The following is a 27,185-nucleotide window of genomic DNA, read 5'->3' on the forward strand; positions in this document are numbered from 1 at the left end:
TAGCCTCCTAATTAGCCTCCTGGCCTTCAATCTTCATCCTTTCAAATTATTTTCCAACAATCTGTCAGAATTTTATTTTATAAAGGGAAAACTTTCCTGGTTAAAATAGTTCAGTGATTTCCAATGTTTTTCAGGATGAAGCTGAAATGTCCTAAGTGAGCTTCTAAAGCTCAGTGTGATCAGTTTCTTGCTTACTGTGGCCTCACTTCTGCCTTCCTCCAATCTTCATGACAGTCTCTTGGTTCTTATTTTTTCCCCCTTCCCCTGCCCTCCCTTCAACCCCTCCTTTCCTCCCTATTTACAAAGACTTTGTTTCCATTTTTTTCATTTTCTCATATTGATTCCATTCCTGTCTTTCCTTCCACCTATGTTTTATTTATATTTATTATACATTGTAGTCCTTATTTACACTTTCAGCTTCTCACACTAGAGACTATTTGGTATTTAAACATGTGTGTCCTATTTATTTCACTTAAGACTATCTCCTCAATGTGGATCCATTTAGCTATAAATATCTCTAATTTATCATTTTTTATGGCTAAGTAGTATTCCATTTTATTAAAAAAAACACATTTTCTTGATCCAGTCTCCAGTTGATGGGCAATTGGACGGTTTACAAGTATTACAAACTGTGCTGCTATGAACATGGATGCACATATATCACTGTGGTATGATTCTTTTAATTCTTTGGGGAAGATACCCAGCAGGAGAATAGCTGGGTCAAATGGGGCTTCCAGTCCTAGTTCTTTGAAATATCTCCATACAGATTTCCATGGTGGTTGCACCAGTCTACACTCCCACAGCAGTGGAGCAGTGTTCCTCTTTCCCCACAGTCCTGCCAGCATTTATTGGTTGATTTCATGAGAGCAGGCATTCTTTCTGGGGTGAGGTGGAATCTCAGTGTTGTTTTCATTTGCATCTCTCGAATGACCAGTGATGTTGAACATTTTTTCATATGTTTATTTGCTGGTTTTACTTCTTTGTCTGAGAAATGTCTGTTCATTTCAAATACCCATTTTTGGATTGGGTCTCTAAATTTGGGAGGTCTGATTTTTTAAAGTTCTTTATAGATTCTAGATAATAGACCTTTGTCTGAGGAAGAGCAGGTGAAAAATTTTTCCCACTCTTCAGGCTGTTGGTGATTTCTCTTGCTGTGTAGAAGCTTTTTCATAAGAAGAGATCCCACTTGTTGATTGTTTGTGCTAGTTCATGGGCAACTGAGGTTTTGTTAATGAAATCTTTTCCTATACCAATGTCTTCAAGAGTTCTACCTAACCTCTGTTCAGCCAGTTTGATGTTTCTGTTTTAATATTTAGATCTTTAATCCATTTTGATTTTACTTTAGTGCATGGTGAGAGATATAGGCCTAGTTTTAATCTTTTGCAAGTTGAAACCCAATTTCTCCAGCAGCATTTATTAAAGAGGCTTTCTTCCACTGAGAGTGTTTGGCTCCTTTGTCGAAGATGAGGTGACTGGAGTTGTTTCTGCATCTTCTAATCTGTTCCACTGGTCCTCAGGTCTCTTTCTTTGCCAGTACCATGCAGGTTTTTTTTTTTTAAATCACAGTAGCTTTGTAGTATAGTTTCAAGTTGGGGGCTGTGATACCCCTTGCCATGTCTCTGCTGCTTAGAATTGCTTTTGCTATTCTGTGTCTCTTCTTGTTCCAAAGGAATTTTTGGATTGTTTTCTCAAGGTCCATGAAGTATGCTTCTGGAATTTCAATTGGGATTGCACTGAATCTATAGAGCCATTTTAGAAGTATGGCCATTTTCACTATGTTGATTCTTCCTACCGAGGAGCAAGGGATATCTTTCCATTTTCTGATGTCATCTTCAATCTCTCTTTTCAGAGTGCTATAGTTTTTAAAGAAGAGGTCTTTGATTTCTTTTGTTAGGTTGATTCCTAGGTATTTCAGTTTTTTGGATGCTATTGTGAAAGTAATTATTTGCTCTATTTCTCTCTCAGTGAGTTTGTTGTTCGTGTAGAGGAAAGCTATTGATTTTTGTGTGTTGATCTTGTATCCAGCTACTTTACAGAATTTGGTTATTAAGCCTAGAAGACTTTTGGTGGAGTTCTTGGGGTCTTCTATATAGAGTATCATGTCATCTGCAAATAATGACAATTTGACTTCTTTATTTCCTATCTTTATTCCTTTTATTTCTTTCTCTTGTCCAATTGCTGTGGCTAATGTTTCCAAAACTATATTGAACAGGAGTGGTGATAGTGGACATCCTTGTCTTGTTTCTGATTTTAGTGTTAAGGATTTCAGGTTTTGACCATTTAGTATGATATCAGCTGTTGATTTTTCATAGATGGCTTTTATCAGATTGAGGTAAAGTCTCTGTATTCCAATTTTTGTAGGGTTTTATCATAAATGTGTGTTGGTTTTTGTCAAATGCTTTTTCTGTATCCATGGAGATGATCATATTGTTTCTGTCCTTGGCTGTATTGATATAGTGTATTCATTTATTGATTTGCATATGTTGAACCATCCCTGCATTCCCTGGGATGAAACCCATTTGGTTAGGGCGTATGATATTCTTGATGATCTGCATTCTATTTGCCAGTATCTTATTAAGGATTTTTGCATCTATGTTTATTAGTGAGATTGACCTATAGTTCTCTTTTTTGGTTGGATCTTTCTCTGCTTTGGGGATCAAGGTGATGCTTGCTTCCAGGAATGAATTTGGGAGTATTGCTTCCCTTTCAATTTCACTGAGGAGTTTAAACAGTAGTGGCAGTAGTTCCTCTCTAAATGTCGTGTAGAATTCAGCAGTGAAGCCATCAGTACCTGAGCTTTTCTTTGTTGCTAAGTTTTTAATTACATTTTCAATTTCATTTGTTGTGCCCAGATTGTGAAGTCCCAGAGACCACCAGGAGGCCGTTTCCGATGTAAGCACACAAGGGTCGTTTATTCAAGCTTAAGCAGGGACTCTCAACTGTCACCGACACAGCGGATCGAGATTGAGAGCCCTGAGTCCCTAACTAGCAGGGTTTTTATTGAGAATACAACAAGCTTTGGTTATTAGCAGCCAGGTGATTGGTTAATACTCAATACATATGAAGTGTAGGGTTTTGGTTGGCTAGGCTTTGGGGGTCGAAGGGGATTACGTATTGGTTTTTGTGAGGGAGAAAAGGGGCAAAGATTAACGGCCAGTTGTTACATACTGATCATTAGCAGACCCACTAATGGCCGCATCTATCTTGTGTGGACAGTCAGCTCATTAACTGCTTATCCTACAGATAGTGTGCCTGGAACGCTCTCTCCCCGGGTACACAGGTGGTTGGATAATAAACTCAGGAATTTCAAGTGGTGAATTCCTAGTTTAAGCACAAATTTGAGAGAACAAAGGAGACGGCTCCAAAATGGAGTCATTTTGGTCCCACAATTGATTGATATTGGGCTATTTAGAATTTTTAGGTCTTCTTCATTCAACTTTAGTAATTCATACATATCTAGGAATCTGTCCATTTCTTCTGTGTTTTCCATCTTATTGGCGAATAGGTTCTCTAAGTAGGTATTGATGATCCTCTGGATTTCTGCTGGGTCCATTGTAATTTCATCCTTCTCATTCCTAATTACACGGATTTGGGCCTTTTCTTTCCTTTTTCTGATAAGGTCTGCTAAGGGTTTGTCAATTTTGTTTCTTCTTTTTTAGAACCAACTCTTGGTTTTCATTTATTTTTGTGTCATTCTCTTAGTCTCCATTGCATTGATTTTTGCTCTGATCTCTAAAATTTCCTCCCTTGTATGAGCTTTGGGATTGTCCTGCTCTTCTTTTTTCTAGAAGCTTGAGATTCAGCATCAGGTTGTTTAATTGGGCTCACTCTGTTTTCCTAATATGAGTATTACTGCTATGAATTTCCCTCATAAGACTGCTTTCATTGTGTCCCATAGATTCCGATATGTTGTGTTGTCATTGTCATTTAATTGAAGGAACTGTCTGATTTCTTCTTTAATTTCTTCTGTGACCCATTGGCTATTCAGAAGTGTGTTATTCAATTTCCATATGGTTATGAAGTTTTTGCAGTTTCTTTTGCTATGGATCTCCAATTTCATCACACTATGGTCTGATAATATACAGGGGATAACTTCAATTCCTTTGCACTTACTTAAAAATGTTCTATGAGTGAGTATGTAGTCTATTTTGGAGAACAACCCATGTGCAGCTGAAAAGAATGTGTGTTCTGCTTTTGTGGGGTGGAGCACTCTGCAAACATCTGTTAAGTTCATTTGTTCAAGAGTTTGATTGAGGTCTAATATTTTGTTGCTTATTTTTGTCTAGATGATCTATGTATTTTTGACAGTGGGATATTGAGGTCCCCTACTGCTATTGTATTAGTGCTTACATGATTTTTCATGTCTGGTTAGTATTTGTTTTATATATTTGGGCTCACTAGTGTTTGGTGCATATATATTTATGATTGTCATCTCTTTCTCTTGAACTGTTCCCTTTACAAGGATGTAGTGTCATTTTTTGTCTCTCTTAATCAGTGTTGGTTTGAAATCTACTTGGTCTGCTAAGAGGATAGATGCTGCTGCTTTTTTTCTGGTTTCTGTCACATGGAGTATTGTTTTCCACCCTTTAACTTTCAGTCTATGAGTTTCTTTTTGAATTAAGTGTGTTTCTTGAATGCAGCATATTGTTAGATCTTGCTTCTTGACCCATTCTGCCAGTCTATTTCTTTTGATTGGTGAATTGAGACCATTAACATTGATGGTACAACTGATGCATATTGACTTATCCTTGTCATGACTTTTTCTTTTTGTTGGATTTTCCTCCTTTGCTTTAATATCTTGTCATGCCTGATGAATTCATTCTGCTGGGTTTCCTTGGGTTGTGATCCTCATTGTCTTTTCCTAGGATATTGTCTAAAATATTTTGGAGTGCTGGTTTGGTATTCATGAAATTCCTCAGGTGCTCTTTGTCATGAAAATATCTTATTTCTCCATCAATTTCTCTCTTTTTTTGGTTCTGGGGATCGAACTCAGGACCTTATGCTTGGGAGGCAGGCAGAATCTCCATCAATTTTGAAAGATAGTTTTGCAAGGTACATCAATCTGGGTTGGAGGCTGTTTTCCTTTAGGGCTTGCAATACGTCATTCAAAGTTCTTCTTGCCTTGAGGGTTTGCATTGAGAAGTCTGCTGTGATTCTGATGGGCTTTCCTTTGTATGTGATTTGTTTCTTTTCTCTAACTGCTTGTAGAACTTTGTTCTTCTGATGAGTTTCTTGAAACTTAACTATTATATGCCTATGTGTAGATTTTTTTTGGTCATGGCTAGTTGAAATCCTATATGCCTCACTTATGTGTATGTCAAGTTTTTCCCCCTGCTTGGGAAGTTTCCTGCCATCACTTCTGAGAACAGTTTTTTTTATGTCATCTGCACTCTCTCCTATTTCTTCATTGACTTGGATCAGTTTTACTTTATTCTTCTCTGCATTGTCTAGCAGCTGCTGGATTGATTTCTCATGGTCCCTTACTATTTAAAAAAAAAATTTCTTTTCCTCTTCACTAATTACAATCTTATCTTCTATGTCTGAAATTCTGTCCTCACATTGGCTCATTCTGCTGCAAAAACTTTCAAAGGAGGTTTTAATCTCCTGGAAATCTGTATGCATCTGTTTTATGGATTGCATTTGTTTCCTATGTGGGGATTCCATCATGTTCTTCAGCTCCTTTATTTTTTTTTTAATCTCTGTCCTCTCTAGATATATTAATCATGTCTTGCACTATGGGCACAATCTCTGTTGTTATCTGAGAAATTATTTCTGATCTCATTTTTTCCAGATCTTCTTTTGTTGCCAGTTCAGGGAGTCAAGGTGGTTGAGTATCAGATTGTTCCATTTCCTTTCCCTTTGGGGTTGCTTTAGGTGATCTGGAAGTCTGTTTTTGAGGCTTGTTTACATGTCTTCTCATTTCAGTGGTAGGGGGCCCTGTTGCTGGCACCCTTGCGGCTCACCTCCTATGGGGTGGGAGTGGTGGTATGGTGGCCCAGAAGCCTCCTCCTCCTCTTCTTCATGAGAGTCTCACTGATCTTCTGATACCCAAAATGAATCCCCAGGTCCTGGTTTGGAAACCTCTTCTCAAATAACTAAAGCTTATTTGTTTATGTTTCAGGTCAAGTTTGCTTCTTTGAGGAAAGTTTCCCTGATAATATGCATCAATTGGGTCCTCTCCCTGTCAGGGCCTAGGTGGTTTCTCTCTTAGCTCCATCCTCTTTCTGCTGATTTATTCACAATTTGGCCTTTGCAATCAGGCCATGGGAGTCTGAATTCCAGATCTCTAAGTGGCAGCCATTATTTAAAACTCAATGAGCCTCAATTTTCTCATCTGTAAAATGGGTCTACTACAGAGTCTATTTCACAAATTCATAGTGAAGAACAAATGAGACAATGCATGTGGAGTACCTGCTCAGCTTGGTACCCAGTCCCCATCACACTGTTTACCTGTCCAGTTCCATCATCGAGCTTTACCATGGGATCAGAGCCAGGCTTGTGCTCTATTGTGTACCTGACAGCTCACAGTCTGTCCATCCAGCCCTATATGAAGAAAGAACAAAGCCTATTTCTGATTTTCTAGGTAGGTGACAGAGACAGAAGGTGTCATTGCTGTTTAAAGATGGGAAGGAGAAAGGAAGAGAGACTGATGGTTAGAAATTAATGGAAACAATATGTGCCTTAGGCTCTTTCTCAACTACTTATCATAAAAATTTAAAATGATTTAAAGTGATACATTCTTATTGTAGGAAATCTGAAGTATATAAAATATCCAATACATATACTTCTATTACTCAACAAAATTTGCCTTTAATATTTTATATTTCCATATGGTTTTTAGAATAAATTTATGCTTCTTTTTTGCAGTAGGGATGAAATGACATATAATTAATATTTATATAATTACCTGTTTAAAGCATTTAACTTGATTTTAGAGTGTATAAGAGCAAAAACTAGCCCTTCACTGAATGTCTAGTACCTGTCATACAGCAGATAGTAGCTCAATGAAAATATTGAATAAATTACTAAAAATGATTTGGTATTTTGATTATTGTTTTATTAGTACGTGTTTGCAGTTCACACAGTTTATAATCATCTTGGGTAGTTGGTACATGTACATAATACAATTTATTTCTTTTTAAAGTTCTCTTCCCTCCCTCTCCCTCCTCCTCTAATTCCCCTTCCCCATTTTATTCTTGTTTATATTATTAATCTTAGCTTATGTTTATGACATACAGTGTTTACATTCATTGAGGTTATTTGGTTCCTGTGCATAGCATATCTTTATTCTACTTATTTTTTAAAATTCTAATGTTATTTTATATTTCTCCATCCCATTATTTCTGTATTTTTTTCTTGATGACTTTGTAGTCTATTACCTAAGTGATTTGACATTTATTTTTGGATGTCTTTTTTATGTCAATTCTTTGTTATTTTGTCATTGTTTTGGTAAGAATTCTGGTGTATAATTGTATGCACCATCTTTGGTTTTAGATTACTTTCTTATAGTTGTTTCATAGAAGAGGAATCTAATTGTGAAAGTCTTCTTTGACATATTCTAGAATTCTCCTTATTTTTCATTGCTTGTAAAACATTCACATTTACTGTTTTGTGATGTTTTCTTTGTCTCTGATGATGTTGGATAAATGATATCCAAAGCCCAGGGCTCAGCCTTACCCTTCTGTTCTTTCTGCAGGAAGTAGATGGCCTGGTTCCTATACCAGAAGCCATCAGAATCTCATCTTCATCTTATTAAATGCAACAGGTTCCAGAGGAGGAAAGAAAATAGATGATATTTCTTCTTCTTCTTCCTCCTCCTCTTCCTCTTCTCCTCCTCCTTCTTCTTTCTTCTTCTTCTCTTTCCTGTCCTCCTCTCCTTTTCCCTTCCCTTCTCTCTTCCTCTTCCCCTCTTTCTCCTTACACTCACCTTTTTAAGGAAGGAAAGATAAAAACACCTCTAAAAAAATAACAAAACTATTTTGTTATATGCTGTGGGTACAGAAGAAAGAAAAATAATGAAATTCAGGAAAAAAGAGGAGAATGGGGGAAAAAGGGAGGTGGAAAGGAAAGCTAGAAAGAAAACAAGAAGGAAATAAGAAAGGACAAAAAAATCAATGCTTTAGGCTAGGAAAAGTAGGGAATGAGAAGAAAGAAAAAAAAATCTTATAGTATCAAATATTTATTTGAGGCTATTTTTATAAATCTCTTTGGTAAAAATTTTTATCTGATAACCTGTCATAGATTTGAAGAAACTATTATGCTTTCATTAAGTTTCATTTTTATTTAGCTCAGGGTCAGTTTCTGTTAAATTTACCTTATTTCTGTTGTTCTTCTGGGACATAATTCTCATGCACCTCCATGGCACAGTTACCGATTTTGGGGTGGTGCTCAGTTGTTAGTACCCCTGATAGAATGTGGTGCTGCCAGTTGGGCAGTGCATGCCAGGGTGTTCTTGATGTGGGTTGATGAGCAGAATGTACAACAGCTCTGTCACTTCCTCTGCTTGGCAGGCTGGGTTTCTCCTTACTTTTCTGCTCTCTCTCAAACATTTACAACAGAGGTTCTAAAGTTTTAGTCTTGCACTTCTTTATCTTCTTAAAAAAAGATTTAGGACTATAAAAAGGTTTTATAAATGGCAATTATATTTAGTAGTACCACACAAGAAATCAAAACAAAAATTTTAAGTGCTGAATCTATTTTCAAAACAACAGAAATAAACCCATTATATGCTAATATAATTAGCATGTTCTTAGGAGAAATTTCTCAAAATAAAAAATAATACCGACAAAATAGCATTTCCTACATTTTTGATGTATTTCTTTAACATTTGGCTTAATAGAAGACAACTTGATTCTTTTTATTTTTTGGTACCGGGGATCAAACTTGGGGCCTTGAGCTTGTGAGGCAGGCGGTGGAATTGCTGAGCTAAATCCCTGGTCTGACAACTTGATTCTTATATTTGATTCTTCATTTAATCTGTTAAATGCAGATTTAACAGTGCTGTTTTGGTTTTTTTTCTTTTGACATATGCAAAGTCTTCCCTCAGTCAGGCACAACTGAATAAAAAGTGAATATTTCAGTGACTTTTTCCAGATAGTTGTGGATAGTCTTCTTTGATATTAGACTAAAACTTGACAAGTGTAATTTCTGAAAAACTAGTTGTGCTGTGAAACCTGGAACCATTTCCATAAACTTTTCATAGTTCATTGTACATGATCCAATGGTCTAATTTGCACCTTGAATGAGCCATTTACCCCTGGCTGATTTTGTACCATCATGAATTAGTCACTGTGAAAATATTAGTTCACTGAGTCATGCAGATCTGACACACTTTATTCTATAATAAAAAATCATATTCATTAATATTATCATCAATTTCATTAAAATATCTTTAAGACTTGAGATTCTGACAAGTTCATGGTAGTGGATATGTTTTTCAAAATTCTTTTGAAGGCTTGAATTATATTATTGGTGACCAACTTTGGTAGTGATTTTCTTGATGTGTCAGGCTCACTTTGCTCATTTCTGAGGAAACATCTGCCCACATTTGAGTAACTGTCGTTGTCTGTCAGTGAAATGTCCTTTCAAATAAAAATAGGATCAAGATTCAACAGAAGTAGCAATACTTATTGCTCAATAAAAGACACTGTTGAATGGAACTGGCCACCCCCAGGGATACATAGTGAAGAGGAGCAGTTGACACCTCAATGTCTTGACGTGCGTTGAGGTGCTGGTGGTTCCTCTGCCATTGCTCTCACACCATCAGCACAGATGTTGACACAGAGGAGAAGGCAAAGTGCCACTATTTTGCTAATAGTTTTGGGTTTATAAGGCCCTTGAAAGGGTCTTGAGGCTGGGCAAAGGTCTGTGGCTCACACCTAGGGACCTGACAGCAGGCTCTGCATCTTCATAACAACAGTGGCATCAGGACCTGACAAGTCTTAGATGCTGTTCCAGGAGTTTCTTGTGCATTATCTCCACAACCCTCGAGGTGGGTTCTGTTCATCCCCACTTTCAAACGAGGAAACTGAGAATTGGAGAGGAGAATTAATGTGTCTAAGCCCACACAGTTGGAAAGTATTAGAATCAATGAATCTGCCTCCAGAGCCCATGCTCCAAACTTCTCTGTTTTAGGTGGAGAGGTCATCAGGATGGCAAAGTGAAGAAACACCTTGCCGGGGCAGGAGGCCCAAGCAGTGGTTGTGAATCTTGGACCCAAAGGTCTAAGCAGCCAGTCAAAGCTCTCCCTCAAATCTGTTTTCCTATCTGGTTCTCCCAAAAGTCCTCTAAGATGGCTGGTCAGAGTTCTTATTTCCATTTTGTAAGTAAAGGAACCAATGCTACTTAGCAGACAAACATCCCTTTGTAGCTCCAGAGTCATAAATTGGGAGAGCTCCACCTTTTCATCAGGGCCAAGGACGCAGGGTTCTTTGTGGCAGCTTTCCCTCTTGGTATCCTGCTGTCACAGGCCATGGAGGGCCATATAGCAAATAGGTAGTGGTCCAGAGAGGGCAGGGGGAGGGAGAGAGGGAGAGAGAGAGAGAGAGAGAGAAGGCCCACTGGGGAAACAGATTCTAGTCCAGGCACAGTGAGAGTGTCTGTGACCAAGGGTTTAAGATGCTCCACATGCAGGGGCTGCAAGTTCACATTCAGCTGGAAATAGTTTATACACCAACAGAAAAGGAGGCTTGGGATGAGGAATGGGGCTGTGCAGAGAATAGGCTAGAAAAGTACAAGGCTTTGGAGGCTGCTGATGGGGAAAAGCAGCTCAAATGGAACCTGGACCTCTTTCTCTATGGAAGGAGAAACAGTCCTGCAGAGAAGAAGGAATAGACCATGTTAAGCAGCCCCTAGAGTAAAAACGCCAAATGCCCTGCTGGCCTCAGGCCCCTGATGCTGGATTCACAGTGCTCCCAGAAAAGACATCTTATTTAGATGACTAGAAGATGGCTTGTCTTGTCTCCCTTCTGACCTCAGAGGGATCAGAGGCACAGCCTGCAGTCAAGATTGCTTCTCAAGAGCCCAAGCTCTAGAGGCAGGAGCCCCCTCTGGGTAGTTCTTGTGAATAGGGCTGAGATCTAGGAGAGAATTCCCTTGGCTTCTCAGGACCCCTCCCTGAGGTTCAAAATCGCATGCCTCCTGTGTAGTACTCTAGGTGTTTAAATTCCAAGTGAGATTTAGGTTCAGTTCAGTCTGAGATTCTGTCCCCTCCAATGAGCTGATTTTGCGTTTGTTCTTTTGTTTATAGTCCCTGGACAATCAACAGTTCTTGAAAGTTACAGGCCTCCTGCATGCAGAAGAGAGGAAATTTTAGGACAGTTCCTGAATGTCCAGGCCTTCAAAGCCCCATCCCAAGCCAGTGTGCAGCCTCCAGCATAAGGGGGAGACCATTCACCAGTGAGCCAGGCTGCTGCAGACATGAATGTCCCCACTCAGCCTAGCTGGTCCCTTGTGGGGGCAGTGTCTCTGCTGGTCCTGTACAGGGGTGAGGGCTTGGGGGGTGGGGGGCAGCACCACAAGGCGGACATTTGCAGGAATAGGGAGGAATGTCTGCCCTTCATTTCCTTTCCTCATCAGTAGGCTGAGGTCTGAATTTAGGAATTAATTCTTTAACTCCAGGTTTTGTTAACTAGATGAAAGAATTATATAGTAACACTTCTCCTTCTTCTCTTGTTGCTCCTTTTTGTCTACAAGTATTTCTTGAGAATCTTCTGTATCCATGTCTGTGTTTCCAAAGCTGGGGACTCAGCAGTGAGTGAAGGAAATGGACTCTGCTGTAGGGAAGCTGACATTCCCTCTGGGGAGTGAGGTAACAAGAAAGCAAAGGCAGCTTTAGTCCTCACAGAATGAAAAAGTGGCCATTACCCGGAATAGATACAACCATGAGGTGTCCAGGTTTAGCATAGACCCCAGGAGGCCATATTTGAACTGACACTGATAAAAGCGAGAATGACTGCCCCGAAACTGCATGGGGGAAGACACTTCTGCTTGTCAGAATGGTAATCCCTGAAATGGGGTGGAGTCTACCTTTTAACACAGATTATCCAGGCCAGCTGAGTCCTGTTTCCGGCTGGCGTGGCAGCCTCTTCTACATCACCAAACACCATTCTTGGCTCTTGATTGGACATTCTTGTCACAGCAAGTCTGAGTGTTATTTCAGCCAAAGCTCCCTTTCAGGGCTAATTTACCTTAAAAAGCAAAAGCAAGCAAACAAACAAAGCCCTTCTTGAATCCTGGGTTAGTTGGTTAAATGTTTGTTTTTTTCCTCTGCCATTCTTGATCCACGCAAGATTCTACAGCCTTGGAGTTGGGCTTTCTCTCTGGGGTCAGCAGCTCATCCCTTGTGGAAGCGATGGGAAAGGAAGCCAATGCATAGAAAGCGCCTTCTTCAGGTGGTTACAGAGCAAGTGACAGGAGTGGGGGTGGGGACCACACCCAGTTGTCCTCTTGTCCAGCGTTCTTTCTCCTCCTGCTCACCATCATGTGCCACCTTTAGTCTACAGTTATTTTATATTCTTGGAGAATAACAATAATAGCTCCTATTTCCCCAGAACTTAGATTTCCTCTCACAGTGTTGTTCTGTTCTTCTCTGAGGACATTTTCTGAGAAGGGAAACTCTCTGTAGGTTTCTTTTTTTTTTTTCTTTTAAACTAAATATTATCTTTTGGTCTATGCTAGAATCTGTGCTAAAGGCTTTACACTTGGTATTTCATTTAACTCTCACAGGCCCCCCGTGTAAGACATTGCGGTTAGAATCATTCTCACTGAAAGACTGAAAAAATCGACTTCAGAAAGGGTGAATAACTTATCCAAGGTCATACAGCTAGAGAATGGTGGAGCTGGGCTGAAAATCCAGTGCTTATAGATTCACTCTCTGCTGGCACCATCACCTACCATAGTAGAATTTCCTGTTGCAGCTTCTGTCCCTCAGACTCATGGAGCCTCTATCTTTGACAATTTTGGTTCTTTCCTCACCTCCATTATACAGGCCTTCTTGGGAGGTTCCTGACACATGGGCTGGCACACTTAGCATCAACTCACTTTGGCATCCTGGCTACAGGTGATGCAATACTGAACGATGGCCTGACCCAAAGCTCTGCCCTAGCTGGATCCCCTAGATGTGAGTGAGCTGTTCAACAGCAGTACTGTGCTCTGTCTGGTGGCTGCCTGAGACAATCAAACTTTTTCTCTTGGAGATCAGGAAGGTAGGGTTACAGCATAGAACAGGGCAGCAATCATAGGTAGCAGCAGCAGCTGCCTAGCATTGATGGACAGAGGAGCTAATCCAGTCACTACAGTGAGTGAAAATCATTCCAGTGACTGAGCAATATTCAGACCTCCATAGGGTTTGGTGTTGCAGTTTAGATGATTTCTTACTTTCCTTATGTCTCTGAATTCTTAAAATACACTTCTGTATGTGAGACTATACCATAAACCTCAAGAATGTTATATCTGATTGTAGAGTACAACGTCCTTCTTGTACAGATGAAGAGCCTACAGCCAGGGAAGAGAAAGGTCACCAAGAAGTGCAGTCCAGTGGGGTGATAGTGCAGGCTGCCCTCCAGGGCTGGGTTTTTCCCAGTCTGTCATAGAGCTATCCCCATTCTCCAGCTGTACCTGGCACAATTTCCTCTGAAATTTCTTTACACTTGGCTTCACCATTTTTTTCTATCGAGTTTTTACTATATCCCAAGTACAGATGCCTTTCTATTGGATGACACTTGACAGAAGCATTCACCATATATTTTGATTACACCTCATGTAAGTTACCTCCTACTCAAGTTTAATCAGTAAAATGCTGTGACATACTGTGATGCCATTCTGTTGTTTTTATCTCACTTTGTCAGAGACAAAATTGTAACTTACCACTCAAAATTCCAACAGCCTAGAGAAGAACAGCATTGGTGATTTTCATAGTAAGCTCCAAAGAATCTCAATGTTTCCTGTTAGGTACTTCTGAAATTTTGAAAATAGTGAAATCTTTGCCATTAAGAATAAAGATTCACATTGAGTAAAAAATATGTTTATTGGTCATTTACACAAGATATTTTATATATAGGGTTAGCGCATGACGTCATTTTAAAGAAAGAGTTATGTTACTAAAAAAAGAAAGTCTTATTTCTAACATCTTTTTTTCTAAAATGTCATGGGTCACAGAGCCACAGGTCACATCTATGTTCTATGTAGAAGTGAAAAGTAATCATGGTTTCAAAGTCAGATTTCCCAGCAAAGTCAAATTTTCACCTTCAGCTAAGCAAGAGCAAGCTTGTTGCTGAAAGATGATCCTGCCTTCCCAGCACCTGTACCTCAATGGACTGGGACAGCAGCAGGAATCTTTGTTCCAGTGAGCACACATTGGTCTTCCTATCTTTGTTACACAGGCCCAGGTTTTCCCATCCATCCCTTGGCAGGACAGTTTGAGCCACCACTGGTGCTTCTGATTGACACTCAGTCTTATCTCTGCATCTCTCCATTGATTGTAGACCCTGGAGGTCTGGCTGTATTTTCTGGCTCTGGAAGAAGGGTTCTGGGGATGAATGGGGTGGGGTGGCCGGTGGATTCTTGGAACAGACCTCCAGCTTCTATGAGGATAGGACTTTAAAAATGTCTGTGCATAGGAGCAGACTTGAGATGAAGCAGGTACACACTCAGGCTTGGTCCCCCTCTACCCCACCCCAAACACACACATCAGTTCTTTCAGTTGCAGTTCTTAGTGAAGTGATTTAACTAGTCAGGCTTCTCCATCTCTATTTCTTCAACTACCCCTGCCACCTCTCTGGCTTGTCTTTTTCCATAGCAGGTAAAAATCCACAGGCTTCTCCCTACTGCAGCCCATTATCCAGGCCTGGCTGCCCCAACCAGTTCATCCGACTCTGGCCCTCTAAACTCATCTTCCCAACACTACCCAAACCAGAATTCAAGTCCTCAGACACCACAGAGTGATCTCAGCACCACAGGGCTGAAAGCAGCAGGTCATCCCCTGAAAGTTTGATGTTTTACCAGTGGGGAAACTAGGCCCAATATCTCAGAAAGAGTGGCAGCTGTCTTCCAAAAGGGGCCCAGGATCACCTTGTCACTGGAGGTCCGACCTCAGTCAGATTCCACAGGTTGGGCTCTACCAGCCCTCAGACACATTTTGTTTGGCCCGTATTCAGTTGGGTGCCACAATATTATTTTGTGATTTAAATTTAGATAGAACAGTTGAAAGTGGTGATTTCATTGCTAAAAATTTAGATTTCCAGTTTCTCTTGAGAAATTGCAAAGTGTGGCAAAGTAGCTCTCCTATTCCTTTGTGCCTGTAATTTGCTGGAGGTAAATAGCCACTTTTGCTTTTAGGTGGAGAACTGGCTGGCTCATTTTTCTTTCCAGTTAGTTGGTCAATGTAGGCATTTGTATTTACAACCTCTTTTAAATAAAAATAACAAAACACTTGTGGTTGTATGTTGAGTTTTCCACTACTAATAGAAAGCATGACTTCATATGTGTTACCTCATTCTCATTAAATCCCTATAAGATAAGTACATTATCACTCCCATTTTACAGATAGCAGAGTAGAGGCTTGTATGAGTTAAGGGAGTTGCCCCGGGTTACACACATAAGAAACAGAGTCTGGATTAAAAGCTAGATTTACTCAATTGTTACGGTTTAATTGAGAATGTTTCCCAATGGCTCCATGCACTCAGAGGCAGGACTTTTGGAAGAGAACTGGACCATGAGGGCATAATATCTGACTTGCTATTAGGAGGTAGGGCCTGGTCAAAAGAGACTGATCACTTAGGGAGTGACCTCTTCAATCTCTGTGCTTCCCTTCAATCTCTGCTTCCTGGCTACCATGTGGTCATAGCCTTTTCTCTGCTATGCCTCTCTATTATGTCAGTTTTGTTTTCTGCCTTAGAGCCAGGCAACCATGTACTGTGACTGTGAGACAAAATGAACCTCTTCTTTAAATTGCGGGTGTTTGGTTTTGTGTCTCAATGATGATAAAGAGACTAAGACACCAACTCTAGAAACTATCCTCTCTAATACCTAGGAGAACTCCTTCCATGAGGATAATATCCATGACTGTAACTCTCAAATTCTCCAGCCTTTATCTGCATTTGAATTTCAGTGTCTGTTTTGAGCTATCAGTGGCACTTAGTTCATAGAATTCACCAAATGGGAAATCTGACTAGATTAGACTTTGAACAGTTCTCCTTCCCTAGGCCCTTCTGCTCCTCCCCCTGACTTCTCTGTGTCTGCAGCAGTGCCATTATCCCTTCTTTAATCAACCATGTGGGCTCTTGGAGCTCATCGCTCATTCTTCTGTTCCCTGCTTATAGTTTGTAATTCGTACCCAATGATACGCTGAGTTCTGTGTATACTGTACTTTCTACATTCCTGATTTTTGTGCTCTGTCTTCCTCCCACCTGGCATCATTGCTATCTTATTTCTTAAGTACTTGTCAGATCAGATTGCTGTCCTCCTTAGAGTCCCTCATTGAACATGTACTGCTGGGTGGAGGCAGCCTCTGCTCTGTGGCCCAGCCCCTGAGACCCTCTAAAACATTAGGAAGCTTCTCCAGGCAAACCATCCTAGAATTACTCTTTATATTTCCAGCCCTCCAGCCAATCAGAACTACATTCTCAGTTTCTTAATGCTCTAAATTTTTCCATGTCTTCATATTTCTCCTTTACGTTTGAAATGCCCTGTTGCTCAGCCTTTCTTGTGTAATTTCACTGAATCTTTTAAGGTCTAGCTCAAACATTACCACTAGGAAACCTTCCTGAACAAAACCCTCCATCTCCCTCAACACCTTCATTCTTGCTTCTGCTGCCAGAGAGGCAAACTCTCACGATTTGACAACTATTCATGGAACAGTGCCAAGCACTGTGAATGCTCATTCATGCATTTTTTTCCCAATTTTTGGCAATATTAAATGCTCAGAATGTCTCAAATGCTGTCTTAGTACAAGAGAAACAGCACTTATTGCCAAGCATAATATCAGGTAGTGGCAAACACAGTGAAGCAAATATAGAACAACAGATTCTGATTCATGGATTGTGACAATAAACACATGAGAACCGAACAAGGGCCACCAGGACCCATGGCACTGTGTGTGTTTGTTGGTGGGTGGGGATGCCTACTCCAGAGAAGTTTGGACCTACTGGGCTCCACCTAGGGGCAAAAGTTCAATAACAGCCTTTGGAAAATTTGTGGCTCCTCTTGCTTCCTGTCTCCTTCTTTGCCGTTGATTGACACTGCAGCTGGTGGGGCTCTCTGTCTAGCTCTTTCCAAGGTAAATGCAGCCAGGAGAAAGATTTGCTTCCAAGGCCTGCAGATTCAGGGCTCCCTATAGCTGCACACTGGAGGATCTGTCCCGGAGCCAAGCACCCTCACTGTTGGAAGAGGGAGACACAGAGTCACAGTACTGAGGCAGCAGCCAATCAAGACCAAACTTGCTGAGGGTGAATGATGATGGGTGAATTTTTTACAATGCAGACTCTGAAGTCTGCTAGCACAATTGCAAACTTTAGCTGAGAATAAGTAGCTTAGGTGAATTGACCGTTCTTTGGATATCACAAGAAAACTGGTTCCTTCTTGATGCTCTACTCCCTCAAGTCCCTTCACATGGAATGCCTTCCCCACTTCCCTCAGTGATGGTGGTGCCACTGTCAACTAGGAGCAACATCCACAAAGGCTCTGTGCAAATGGCTTTATGTGGTTTCGCTCATTTCATACTCATGGGAGGTATTACCACAGTCCTTGAGGGAGGTTTTACCATTATCCGAATTTTGTTGGTGAAGATGCTCAGGCTTAGAGGAGTTAGGAAATGTCCAAAGACATCAGCCTTGCACACAGGAGTGTCAGAACTCAAACTCAAACAGATGCTAGACTTGGAGTCTATGTTTAATCACAGAATAGCATAGCCTCATGCTGTAAAATTATACCTGACACCAAGACTTCATTCAATGGCACTTGTACTCTGAAGCTTTCCTTGGTTACTTTTTTGTCCTGGTAAATGGCTCACATAACCAACCTGAAGTGTCATTGTTATTTATTCATTTTACTTTCATTACAAATTCACCAGATACACTTTGAACACCTCTCTGAATGGGACTTTAGGATGAATAACTCTGCCCATCCTCTTGGGAAGCTCTTTGACCAGTAATTTCAGTGCAAGATTAACACTGCTATGTGATCTGATATCTGCTTGCATTAACTTTTAGGGCCAGAGAATGTAGTGTGTCTTTTCTGATAGCCAGACAGTCAAATCCATTATTAACAATTCAGGCTGGACATATGGAAATTCAGTAAACTTTAAAATGAGAGTGGAGAAAGAGCAGGGAGTTCTGCCAGGCAAAATAGTGCTGGAGAAACATAGAATATTTGTAATTCTTGCTGCTCTCCCTGCAGGAATTTTGTGGAGCTGAACTTCTGTGTCCTCAGAAGAGAAAGGAATGGATCTGCTTCAGCTGTTCTCTGTATGAATCAGGTGCTGGGGGCTTTTGCCAAATATTTTAGAGCTTGCTCCTTACCCTAGGAGACTGCCCTTCCAGTACAACCAAGACTAACCTGTCTGACAGAAAAGAATCCAAGATTAGGCTGTGCCCTGTTGGATCCCCAGGCTCTGTCCAAGAGAAGCCCTCTTCAATCTCACTCTACTAAGTAACTGGACAGTATATACACAGCCATTCAGGAGACATTTTAGAAGGAATAATTGTTGAAAAGCGCCTAAGTAGGCTAATTAAAAGATGCAGTCTTTCCAAAAAAGATCTGACTGATAAGTCCTTAGAGATCTCACTGGAAGTAATGGTTCTCAACTTTTTTATGGGAATTGTGGATCTCTGAGAATTACAGGAAAGTGTACTATCTCTCAAAAGCATACACACACAACTTGGAATACAATTTCAGGTTATTCAAGGGACTTCTAATGTCCATCTGTGCACCCAAAGTTTGGTGTTCCTAATGAGATAGATATAAGCAAGGTTTTTAGGAGTTCATGGACAAGTATTGTTTTTAATTTCAGTTCCTGAAAATTCTTTTAAAAATATATGAAAATTATAATTAACACACCATACATATGAACTTGTAAATGTGTCTTCTTGGGATGAGGTTAAACTAAAATATTATTACCAAGATTGAAGTTATTTTTAAAAGGAGCATTAAGCAAATAATAGTTCAAGGAATCTGCAGAACAGGCTGTGCATGAAAGACTGATGTTTGCATTTCATCCTATGTAGTGGAATTTAAAATTTGATTTAACAAATCACATTGCACAATAAAGAAACTGAGGCCCAGTGTGGTAAGTGACCTGAGAATTCCCAGTAGCCCAAGGCAGATGGGGACTGTCCCTGGTTATAAATGCATTTTCAATCATACCATGAGTCTTCTTTTTTTTTCTTTTTTGGTACCAGGGACTGAACTCATGACCTTGCGCTTTCGAGGCAGGTGTGGTGCCACTGAGCTATATTCCAGGCCCCTATTAGTCTTGCTTTCTACATGTGCACTTTTAACAACAGAGGGTTAAAAAAAGAGTCCATCTGTTTTCATTCTGGATACAGGGAGAACTAGCAGTAACTTCACCTGGCCAGTTACATCGCTGTCATTTTACAAGGACTTATACAAGTATTTTCCTTAGGCTCTTCTTGCCACTTATAAACAGAGATGAATTTTTCAAGATGCTTGTCATTCCTCTCACATTTTTGGAGATCTGCTTGTGTATAGACTCAGGAAATGATTTGATGTTCTCCTCTGGGAGTTTATTATGTTTAGCCAGAATCAAGTTTGTGTGTTATGAGGCTTCTTTCAATTTGGGTTGACATTGTTCTTGCTTGTCTGGCTGCCAAGTGGAAAAGAAATGCTGTAAAAGTATAAAGGCTATCTTTAAATCCTCCATATGGAGCAGCCCACCTGGGGAGCATCCTGGTTGATTCTGACCCCATTTTAGGGGGACATGGGCATAGGGAACTGTGTCCTGAAAAAGGATGACAGGAGCCCATTCTGAGGGATTAACAGCTAAAGGACCTGGTGTTGGCTGGGCTGCAAAAGAAAGGCTTGAGGGCCATTCCAAGGTCACTGCTTGTAGGTCTTTGAAGGCCTGTTATGAGGCAGACCAGGACAGGGCAGGGCAGAGCAGGGCAGGGCAAACATCCATACTGTCTACAGTACTCAGAGCTGCAAATGCTACCTGGAACCTTAGGGCCAGGAATACAAGGGCAGGTGGGCAGAAGGCAAAGGCTCCAAGGAATTATCATGCAGGGATGCAGGTTGATTTTTTAAATATGAAATTTTCTAATTTCCAAATAGCAGCAATGCATTTCAAAAACATTTGAACACACTGTGTGGTCAAACAAAACGTACCTATAGGTTAGATCTGGCTTGTAGACTACCATCTTGTGATTTCTGTCTCTATTGGTCATGAGTTATTTTCCTGTTGCTGGCTGTTGCTCCAGTTCACCAGCCCCAGCATGGATTCTCCTTTCTTGTGTGGCAGCTTCAGGGCTCAGGAAACAAATGGACATAGGACAGCATTTTCATCACTCTTCGGGTGGCAGGAGGGTGGGGAGTGTGATATAGGACCAAGAACTTTGAAACTCCAAAAGCTAAGAGACTCCTTTTGGGATAAAAGGAGAGTCAGGGGAACATGGAGAGGTAAGTGGCATCTGAGAAAACCACTGTTACAGAGGCAGAGGTTCTGAGTTCTCACACCACTTCTGCAATCTCTGAGTTATGTCCTTGAACAAATAACTTGTTTGAGTTTGTTCCCTACACTATTAAATGAGATGGCATTGGATCAGGTTCTAGGATTTTATGACAATCACTCCTCCTCATTCTCAACTCGAGCCCTGCAGGACTTCCAAGTCCCCTTCCCTGTCTCTTTGTGTAGTGCATTTCCACCAATCCTAAGAACTCACTCTACAGATTTAGAGTTAGCCAGTATGGGTCAGGTTGCCCCTTCCTACCACCCTAAGGCTCTTTCTGCTTTAAATGCCTTTCCACTTTTTCTACCCATGTGACCCTGACTCATCCACTCCCTAGCCAACCCTCTCCTGACCCCAGGAGTATTTCCCAGGAACCCGCACCATTCCATCAGAGAATTAATTATAGTTTTACTGCTCACTTACCTATATGGTCATCAGATCAACGACCCATTGGGTTACCTTATCCCCATGGTCTCTTCTAACCTTGATATTCAGTGATTCTGGGATAACCAACAAGTGAGAGGCGGCACACAGAGTAGTGATTCTCAGGCTTTATTTCTACCTCATGTACCTGAGAGAATACAAACCCGCACCTAGCATGAAACTCAGGTTGAGAAACACTCATGTAGAGATTATAAGCAAAACAGTCTTGACATTCTCTCCTGAAACTTGATAAATGAGGAACTCTTTGTACAAGCCTCACATTTAGGAGGCCAATCTGCTTTATTTTGTCTACCAACTCAAGTGTTAATCCCTTCAAAAGATATATTCACAGACACATCCAGAAGAATGTCTGACCAGCTATCTGGTCAACCCATGGCTCAAATTAGCACATAATATTAGCTGTTGCACTTTGTTACAGATGAGAAAATGTAGGCCTGCTGTAAGTTGGTGAGACTCCTGTCTGTGAGTGACCCTCATCCATACTCACTGGAGGCCTGACCGTCTCCTGAATAATAGGACACTCCTATACCTGTCTGCCATCTATCTGGAACACTGGTACAAAAGGTAATTTGGGAAGTCAACTCCCTTGGATTGAAGGATGCCTAGAGAATTGGTGAAGTATGTCTATGAGCATGTTAACAGGGAAGACTGGTATGTGAATGAGAAAACTGAAGAGAGAGGACCTGCCTTCCATGTGGGCAGTGCCATCCAATGGGCTGCAGGCTGGGATGGATCAGGAAAATTAAAGAAGGTGGAGGGCTGGGGATTTAGCTCAGTGGTTCCAGTGCCTGCCACGCAAGCGCAAGGTCCTGAGTTCGATCCCCAGTACCAAAAAAAAAAAATAAATAAAAAGAAGAAGGTGGCTCTTCTTTCCAGAGTAGGCATGTTTCTTGCCTCCATCCTTGGACATCAGACTCTATTTTCTTCACCTTTGCACTCTGAGACTTGAGCCAGTTGCCCTCCATGGACTCTAAAGCTTTTGGCTTCCTGGTTCAGAGGCTTCTAGCATCTTAGAATGAGCCATACTACTGACTTCCCTAGCTCATCATCCTCAGGCAGCTGTGGTAGTGCTTTTCCACCTTTGTGGATTGTGTGGGTGGATCCAATATATTTAGATATACCGTGATACCTCAGTTCACAAACTTAATTTATTCTACAGTTTTGGAAAAGATGGCCACATTTGTGTTTTTGTGGGAAAGGTGGCCATGGTAGTGTTTGTCACCCTTGTCACCTGATGCAGAGTTTGCAAACAAAAAGAAATTTTTGCCAAATACTTCTGTTTGCAAACTAAATTGTTAGCAAACAAAAGCATTCATAAATCATGGTACCACTGTAGATATGTTCTAATCTACATTTGCATCTACATTTATATCTATGTATCTACATCTCTATATCATCTATATCTATATTTATATCTATATCTGTGTGGCTTCTTTTTTTGGAGATCCCTGACTAATATGATGGAAACAGGGATAGCTGCCCGTCCCCCACAGACCTTGTGAGAAATGTTGGGCACATTGATTGCAAGCATACAACACATGAAATTTACAAAAAATATTTTGAATTCTCAGATCAGAGCATCTTTAGGATACAGATTCTATATTTATTCTCTTTACAAATCAGCACCCCACCTCACCCTCAAGGTGACATGAGGCCAAAGGCCAAATCAACCAGAGGAGCTTTTGGCCCCAAGGGGCATCCTGCATTGTCTAGGAACATTTTCAGTTGTCACAACTAGGGGAAGGGACGTGCTACTGGCACCTAGTGAGTGGAAGCCAGGAAGGCTGCTACAGTGCCTTACATTGCACAAAACAAGCCCAGAACAAAGAATTATCTAGTGGAAATCATCAATAGCAGGTTAAACAGTAACCAGTGGTGTCTCTATCATCTTGTCATTGTAAATCCGATGGTCCATACACATGCAATCCACTGACAAGTGGCACAAAGACAATGCCATGGCACAAACTTCTAGCCAGGAGCCAAGCTGACTCATCCACCGGAGGCTGACTTACTGGAAAGGGGAAACCAGCATTTGATCTACGCACAACTTTTCAGGAAAGTAGAGCTTCAGGAAATCTGGGGGTCCCTGGTGTCCTATACAGTGTGATCACGAAGCATGACATATATTTGGGTCCACACCCTATTCCTGCCTAACCTCTCCAATACTGAGCAATTCCTGCCCCACAGAAATGGCAGGAAAATGAGAGGTCAACAGGCAGCAAGAAAATGGCGTGAAGCTTGGTGCTGTACTGTGGCACCAACTGTCCTGGTTGACGCACTTCCCCCTCTTTGACTTTAATACCTTCGTCAGTGAAATGAGAGTGAGATGAATGGACCTAGAGAGTGTTCTTTCTTTCAAATAGTACTGAATCTCAGGAAGCTCAGATTGGAATTCCCTCACAGAATCCATATTCTCTCAGCCACTGCACTAGGCAGAATGTCACAGAACTTGAGGCTACCAGCTTGGGAATTAGAGAATCTGACAAAACTGTGTTGGAAATTCCAGCTCCTTCTCTTACTTATTTAACTCTTGGAAAGTTACTTAAATGAAAATTGTATTACTACTTGCCTCAATGGGCTGATGTAAGGTTATATAAGATAGTGCTTAAATAATCTCATTCGGAGTAAGCATTCACTAAATGAAAACTGCTATTATTATTATTATTATTATTATTATTATTTGATGGGAACTGAAATAGTGAATTAAAAATGATTCAGAAATGGTCCTTACAATAGAAGAATTAATTACAAAGAATAGAATACAAAGAATAGAAGAATTAATTACAAATAGAAGAACAGATGTGGTTTGTGTTTAGAAAGAAGTTAACTCCAACTGGAGAGACTGAGAAAGCCTTTGTTGGTGGGAAAAGTGAAGTGCAGAGTGCAGGTACTCCAAGATATGTTGGGCAATTACCTCTCCTGAAATGCTGTCTGGGTCTCAGGCCTCCTCCTGACCTTGCTAAACAACAGATAAATGGCACCGGCAAGTTCTTTCCATGATCTACATTCACCTAGATGTGGAGTTGATTGATCATATGGAGTACTTTATATTCTGCCTGACTCTTTTACCAGTAAAGAAACAGAAAGAAAGAAAAAAAATAACACTGAATACATTCTATGCTCAAAAGAAGCACTTGATAGCAGTTTGCAAGTGGACAGATAAAGGGGGAAAAATCAGAAAAGATCAGGAAAATTTGCCATGCCTTTGCACAGAAGAAATGGAAAACAGGAGTTTAAAGAGTCCAATCTATTGTTCATAACACCCTATTTGTTCCATACAGCTCACAAGCTGCAAATGCTCTGCGACCTCCATTGCTTCCAAAGAGTAAAGCTACATCTATAGCAAAAGAATCAGACTGGGCCAGGGGAAAAGGAGTTAAAGGAAATGAAGCCCCGGTAATACAGCAATGATATAGAACTACATACTTGTGCTGACATTCTAGCCCCCTTGTTTAAATGAGGCAGCAGCAGGATGAAAAGTGCTGCCCACTTTGGCCATGAGCAGACTTGCATTGTATTTCCAGCTTTGCAGTGTACCTGTTGAGGTATATCTTGTACTTCTCAGGGTGCAATTGGATTAAACAGGAAGACACAGATAAAGGCACTATGGTAAAGTGTGAAGTGTTTTATATAAAATAAAGAAACTGCTACTGTTGATACTTTCAGGTTTTTGTTTTTTTTGTGAGGATACATGACTGAGGGTCAAACACAACATTTCATGCATGCTAAGCAAGCACTCTACCATGGAGCCATACCCCTTGTTCTTTTAAAATTGTATTTTGAGACAGGATCTCACTAAGTTGCCCAGGTTGGACTTGAACTAGCAATCCTCCTGCCTCAGCCTCCCACATAACTGGGATTCCAGGTGTGCACTGTCAAGCTTACTGATATTTTTAAAGGTGAGGAAAGTGAGGTGTAGAGGTGAAGGTCTTTGCTGAGTTGATCAGCAAGGTTTGTAGTGGAATGATGGCAGATGTGGATGTTCTGACCTCTCAGGCAAGATGGGCAGGTTGCTTGTGAGGATGGACTGCATGCAGGTCTGGGTCACCTGAACAGCCCAGCCTTTCTGCTGCAGCCATCTTCTGCTATGGGAGCTAGGCTGGGCTGATAAACACAGCCAGAGGCACATCCGGTATGTATTTCAGCAGCCCCTCCTGTGAGGATGCCAAAACACGCAGGTTTGTTGTGGGAAGCCCTGGGGAGGAGAGAGGAAGAGCTAGGAGAACATGTGGGAAATTGAACCAGCCAAGAGAAATGAAAAACACATTAGCTGGTGTGAAGGGAAGAGGATGCAGAGACACAATCCATAGCTTTAAATGTTTCCGTCATCTGTGCCAGAAAGGTGAAAGCGACCTTCTGCAGGGCCAGCCCAATGCCAAAGTCCAGGCTGCTGCAGCAAAATGCCTCTGCCTTCTCTGTCAAAACCACACACAGATAATGACTGACAACATCACTCCAGTGCAAACACTCAGAGTTCCCACAGCTTGGCTTCTGTGTTGGTCTGTGGAAAGGATGCCATGGCCTGGTTACAAATTTTCTTGAAATAAGGTGGCTTTCATGCCAACAGCCTGTGGTTTGTTAGGCAAAGCAACTGCCCTCCTTGAGTCTCTGACTCTGCAGCAAGGCATCTCATGGAAGACTTATGAAGACCTTTCTAGGTTTAAAAATGTGTGGGATGTGCGTGAGGAAGAAAACAGCACAAACATTTCTTCAGTGGAACTAGTTGCCAAGGACTGTCTTCCATATTTTATACTTATCACAGCTGTTAGCCTTATGGATTCCCTTTAAGGGATGTATTATTATTTCTGATTTAGACAGGAGGAGTATGAGGCTCAGAGAGATTTGGAACTTTTCCAAGATCACACAGTCACAAAGTTGGGATTCAGTCATGTCTATTGCCCTTCAAAGACCATGGTAGACTGGTAGTAATCAGTATGTTTGCCCTCTGAAAATGATGTCATAGAACATGCACCCATTTCCTTCATGAGCCTGTCCTATGATCCAGCTGTGAGTATTTTAGAGGAAAGGGCATAAGAGAAGTGTACTAGCACTGGCATGTACTATCTCAAAAGAGCCAATTGTACGTACCTCTTCCATACTCCATGTTCACTGATGCCTCTTTTCTGTTTGAAACTGGCCAGTGCGCAGGTGTCTACATCACAGAAGTAGGAAAAAACCAGAAGTCAGGGACTCAGCTCTCACAGCCAGCCAGCTTGGTAAGGCATCACCTGAGCTGCCTCATTTTCCTCACTAGCTGAGACAATAAGAATTTAGAAATGTGGTAACCTGACATTGCTGCGATGTCTTTGTTGACCTAGATTAGACTAGTGGGGATATTATAACCTGACACACTGGTAAGAATTGAAGAAGACCCTTCCAGTCATATATAGGACCTCTTGTGACTTCAGCAAGTTGCCTAAATGACTCTAATACCCACTACAGTGTGAGAATTCCTGGTCTAATCTGCAACCTGGAACTGAAGATCTCTTCCTTGACCTTTCTCATGAGAACTATGAAAGGAAGCATAAACAGTCAAATGAAATCAGATCTTGAATGGTGGCTGTCACCTAGGCATGACTCTGTGGCCTCATTTTCTTTCCTATAAAATGAGGGTAAGTCTTGCTTTGCCTGGAGGACACTGAGAAGGTGGTTCTCGGTAATGGTTTTGCAAGTGGTGAAACTGTACTACTTGTGGCATTGTAATGACAAAAATAGGGGAAGGATGCTCCTTGGCTCTGTGTTCCTTGGAGTACTGGGGAACACCCTCCTTTCACTTTCTGCTCCCACATCCTATTTTTGAACCTGGCATGTTTTGGTCTAAGGATTAAATGACCGGTGGAGCCAACCGACCTGTGCAACTGCCCTGACTCCAGCATAGCCGGCAGCTTTGCTCCTAACAGCAGCTGACTTTCCCCTCCTAGTGCCAGCCACTGCCTCAGCCAGAATCGAGATGTTGCTATCCCCTTTTCCTTTCCAATTTACTTCCCCAAACTTGACTTAGCTTTTATGTAGTGGCTGTCCTACCTAAAGAGGCTACTTGGTTTTAATTTAAATGCATCC

At 41.1% G+C, this 27,185-nt stretch overlaps 1 protein-coding gene across 2 annotated transcripts in view; it reads right to left on the minus strand.

Moving 5' to 3' along the window:
* Positions 1-296: 296 nt before the first annotated feature.
* Adrb2 (adrenoceptor beta 2) overlaps positions 297-27,185 on the minus strand; it is a 56,095-nt gene continuing 29,206 nt past the window's right edge. The window contains exons 3-4 of one of the 2 annotated variants that reach the window (XR_015438859.1): positions 20,341-26,277; positions 297-19,819 (exon numbers count right to left, since the gene is read on the minus strand). The gene's annotated coding sequence lies outside the window, so the exon portion shown is untranslated. Of the gene's footprint in view, positions 26,278-27,185 lie in introns of both variants that reach the window. The other variant, XR_015438858.1, reaches the window with a different exon arrangement.

Source organism: Heterocephalus glaber, unplaced genomic scaffold, assembly GCF_053883595.1.
Source record: "Heterocephalus glaber isolate CG9 unplaced genomic scaffold, H.glaber_assembly_v1.0 deba00001463, whole genome shotgun sequence".
Lineage (NCBI taxonomy): Eukaryota > Metazoa > Chordata > Mammalia > Rodentia > Bathyergidae > Heterocephalus > Heterocephalus glaber.